At 52.3% G+C, this 5000-nt stretch overlaps 1 non-coding gene across 1 annotated transcript in view; it reads right to left on the bottom strand.

Moving 5' to 3' along the window:
• Nucleotides 1-968, bottom strand: part of LOC124593018 — a 1910-nt gene extending 942 nt beyond the window's left edge. The window contains exon 1 of the ribosomal RNA XR_006977769.1: nt 1-968. This exon is cut by the window's left edge and continues 942 nt beyond it. This is a non-coding gene — a ribosomal RNA (small subunit ribosomal RNA).
• Between the last annotated feature and the right edge of the window lie 4032 nt (nt 969-5000).

Raw genomic sequence — 5000 nt, forward strand, 5'->3', positions numbered from 1 at the left:
TCCCTATTAATCATTACCTCGGGTTCCGAAAACCAACAAAATAGAACCGAGGTCCTATTCCATTATTCCATGCACACAGTATTCAGGCGGGCTTGCCTGCTTTAAGCACTCTAATTTGTTCAAAGTAAACGTGCCGGCCCACCGAGACACTCACTCAAGAGCACCCTGGTAGGATTGCAACGGGGTCCGCCTCGGGACGCACGAGCACGCACGAGGCGCGTCGCACGCCTTCGGCTCGCCCCACCGGCAGGACGTCCCACGATACATGCCAGTTAAACACCGACGGGCGGTGAACCAACAGCGTGGGACACAAATCCAACTACGAGCTTTTTAACCGCAACAACTTTAATATACGCTATTGGAGCTGGAATTACCGCGGCTGCTGGCACCAGACTTGCCCTCCAATAGATACTCGTTAAAGGATTTAAAGTGTACTCATTCCGATTACGGGGCCTCGGATGAGTCCCGTATCGTTATTTTTCGTCACTACCTCCCCGTGCCGGGAGTGGGTAATTTGCGCGCCTGCTGCCTTCCTTGGATGTGGTAGCCGTTTCTCAGGCTCCCTCTCCGGAATCGAACCCTGATTCCCCGTTACCCGTTACAACCATGGTAGGCGCAGAACCTACCATCGACAGTTGATAAGGCAGACATTTGAAAGATGCGTCGCCGGTACGAGGACCGTGCGATCAGCCCAAAGTTATTCAGAGTCACCAAGGCAAACGGACCGGACGAGCCGACCGATTGGTTTTGATCTAATAAAAGCGTCCCTTCCATCTCTGGTCGGGACTCTGTTTGCATGTATTAGCTCTAGAATTACCACAGTTATCCAAGTAACGTGGGTACGATCTAAGGAACCATAACTGATTTAATGAGCCATTCGCGGTTTCACCTTAATGCGGCTTGTACTGAGACATGCATGGCTTAATCTTTGAGACAAGCATATGACTACTGGCAGGATCAACCAGGGAGCTGCGTCAACTAGAGCTGAGCAGCCGGCCGCCCGGGAGTGTGTCCCGGGGGCCCGCGCGAACACGCAAGCGTCCGCTCAATTATTCTGCAAACAGGAGGAGGCTGAGCTCCCCTGCACAATACACCTCGAAACCCTCTCAGGTCCCGGCGGCGCGCAGCGCCGTCCTAAGTACTTGGTCGGGTTCGAGAGAGGCGCAATCGCCCGGAGTTTGGCGAGTAGACGCTTTAGGTGCGACCACCCGTGCTCCCAACTGAGCTTGCCGCTGCCGACAGAGGCCCGGGAGCGTGCTGTCGTGGCATTGCCGGCGGGAGACAACACGCGCCACCTACGGTGACCGGCAGCTCCAACGCCAGCGCCACAGAAGGACAAAAGCCCCACTTGGGTGCCGAAGCGAACTCTCCCAGCACAGCGCACGCGCCAACACGTCCGCACAGCTGCGATACAAACCACCTGCGAGAACCGCAGAGGCGACCGAGCAGCAGACGGCGTCGCGGCGCCGAGCGCCGGGCGGCGGCGCATCCTCAGCGCACACAGTCCTCAATCGGACCAGCACACTGCAGATGTCCACCGCGCTTCGCACCGGGCCCGCGAGGACCTACTTTGGCCGCACGGCGCCGCGTGCAGGGTGCGCCGGCGCGCAGCTGCGCCGCCTGCCGCCTCCGTCGGCCGGCGCGCCTGCCACTGGCCGCCCCCACCAGCCGGCTGTAGCGCGTGCGCCCACGCACCGCGCGGCCAGCACGCCGGGAGGCCCCCCCTCACCGGCCGGGGACGGTCCCACCCAGCCACCGCCGCGTATCGCTTCACACCCAGATGCCATTCACGTTCGTGGGCATGGTGGGTATCGCTGGAACAACCGGTTGGTAGCTCAACCGATCGTCGCCATCACTGATTCACCTCTAGCGAGAACAACCGCACCACAACGGTTTACCAGTTGTTCATTTGCATAACGTCACCAGCAAACGTAGGCGTCCATCGCCATTTGCAAATTCAACGATTGTTGCATGCCTGTGTCAGGTGTCACGACACACTATGTCTGCCCACATACACGCAACAACATGTGCACGCTTCGCGAACACGTGGAAGGTGGCCCCCGTACGTATGCGATGTCCATTGCGCGAACGACTGTCAACCGGCCTCTGTCGCATGTCGCAGATGTGGAACGCAGTGCACCATGCTATCACGGTGTGTGAGAAGAGACGACTACGTCTGACAACACGCGCCACTACATCAACAGACGGCTCATGCTGATCGCCATCCAGGGCATACCACACTGCAATCCAGCTCTTATAGGGAGACGACACGTAGCTGAGTGCACAACATTTGGACCGCATGGTTCGCCGTTGTTGGCGCAGTCGTTGTACGGTCACATGTACCACGATGTATCATTCAGTACATGAGGACCAATGTGCAGTACAGTGTGTGATTTGGACGTACAACATCAGCGGACAGTTGACACAGGCCGTACCACAGCGTAGGCTAAGTGCTTCGCACATGCGAATGCCAATGAACAACTGCAAATGCCAATGAACAACTGCAAAGGGCATTGAGCATGTACGTCCTGCTGCCATCCACATTACAGTGTATAGCTGCAAGGTGTTTAACATGAAGCGATACACTGGGGACCGGGCAGTGCGAGTAGCAAACTATATTGCGGGGGTTGCAGTTAGGCAACACTACACTAATTTAACGCGTCGTATGACAATTACAGAGCAGGTTAAGGCCCAACGTGTGTTGGGTTAAGGCCCAACGTGTGTTGGGTTAAGGCCCAACGTGTGTTGGGTTAAGGCCCAACGTGTGTTGGGTTAAGGCCCAACGTGTGTTGGGTTAAGGCCCAACGTGTGTTGGGTTAAGGCCCAACGTGTGTTGGGTTAAGGCCCAACGTGTGTTGGGTTAAGGCCCAACGTGTGTTGGGTTAAGGCCCAACGTGTGTTGGGTTAAGGCCCAACGTGTGTTGGGTTAAGGCCCAACGTGTGTTGGGTTAAGGCCCAACGTGTGTTGGGTTAAGGCCCAACGTGTGTTGGGTTAAGGCCCAACGTGTGTTGGGTTACGTTAAGGGGCAATGTGGGTTACGTTAAGGGGCAATGTGGGTTACGTTAAGGGGCAATGTGGGTTACGTTACGGCGCAATATAGGTTACGTTACGGCGCAATATAGGTTACGTTAAGGCGCAATATCGGTTACGTTAAGGCGCAATACAGGTTACGTTAAGGCGCAATACAGGTTACGTTAAGGCGCAATACAGGTTACGTTAAGGCGCAATACAGGTTACGTTAAGGCGCAATACAGGTTACGTTAAGGCGCAATGCAGGTTACGTTAAGGCGCAATGCAGGTTACGTTAAGGCGCAATACAGGTTACGTTAAGGCGCAATACAGGTTACGTTAAGGCGCAATACAGGTTACGTTAAGGCGCAATACAGGTTACGTTAAGGCGCAATACAGGTTACGTTAAGGCGCAATACAGGTTACGTTAAGGCGCAATACAGGTTACGTTAAGGCGCAATACAGGTTACGTTAAGGCGCAATACAGGTTACGTTAAGGCGCAATACAGGTTACGTTAAGGCGCAATACAGGTTACGTTAAGGCGCAATACAGGTTACGTTAAGGCGCAATACAGGTTACGTTAAGGCGCAATACAGGTTACGTTAAGGCGCAATACAGGTTACGTTAAGGCGCAATACAGGTTACGTTAAGGCGCAATACAGGTTACGTTAAGGCGCAATACAGGTTACGTTAAGGCGCAATACAGGTTACGTTAAGGCGCAATACAGGTTACGTTAAGGCGCAATACAGGTTAGGTTAAGGCGCAATACAGGTTAGGTTAAGGCGCAATACAGGTTAGGTTAAGGTACGACAGAGGTTAGGTTAAGGTACGACATAGGTTAGGTTAAGGTACGACATAGGTTAGGTTAAGGTACGACATAGGTTAGGTTAAGGTACGACATAGGTTAGGTTAAGGTACGACATAGGTTAGGTTAAGGTACGACATAGGTTAGGTTAAGGTACGACATAGGTTAGGTTAAGGTACGACATAGGTTAGGTTAAGGTACGACATAGGTTAGGTTAAGGTACGACATAGGTTAGGTTAAGGTACGACATAGGTTAGGTTAAGGTACGACATAGGTTAGGTTAAGGTACGACATAGGTTAGGTTAAGGTACGACATAGGTTAGGTTAAGGTACGACATAGGTTAGGTTAAGGTACGACATAGGTTAGGTTAAGGTACGACATAGGTTAGGTTAAGGTACGACATAGGTTAGGTTAAGGTACGACATAGGTTAGGTTAAGGTACGACATAGGTTAGGTTAAGGTACGACATAGGTTAGGTTAAGGTACGACATAGGTTAGGTTAAGGTACGACATAGGTTAGGTTAAGGTACGACATAGGTTAGGTTAAGGTACGACATAGGTTAGGTTAAGGTACGACATAGGTTAGGTTAAGGTACGACATAGGTTAGGTTAAGGTACGACATAGGTTAGGTTAAGGTACGACATAGGTTAGGTTACGGTACGACATAGGTTAGGTTACGGTACGACATAGGTTAGGTTACGGTACGACATAGGTTAGGTTACGGTACGACATAGGTTAGGTTACGGTACGACATAGGTTAGGTTACGGTACGACATAGGTTAGGTTACGGTACGACATAGGTTAGGTTACGGTACGATATAGGTTAGGTTACGGTACGATATAGGTTAGGTTAAGGTACACATTGTTGTAAGGAAAGGTTTAATGGGGGGCGGGGCGGGGCGGCCGGTTTGTTGATTGTGATTATAGTAAGTGGATGCCTGCGGCATCATCTGATTTGCCACGTCAGGATGCACCTTTGGCTCATGACAGGCGGCGCTCTCATTCCATGCTTGTGGCAGACCTGTGTCTTTCATTCCTGCCATTGTTTGTGTGCTGTGAGAGGAGGCAGTATTGTGATGTTGGGTGCACCCCTGTGTAGGACATGTGTGGGTGTTGGTGGCTTGGCTGAGCAATGGTGGTTGTCGGGTGGGTGGGATATTCTGTTTTCTGAGTGGACCTCC

The sequence above is a fragment of the Schistocerca americana genome, unplaced genomic scaffold (assembly GCF_021461395.2).
Source record: "Schistocerca americana isolate TAMUIC-IGC-003095 unplaced genomic scaffold, iqSchAmer2.1 HiC_scaffold_97, whole genome shotgun sequence".
In the NCBI taxonomy this organism is placed as follows: domain Eukaryota; kingdom Metazoa; phylum Arthropoda; class Insecta; order Orthoptera; family Acrididae; genus Schistocerca; species Schistocerca americana.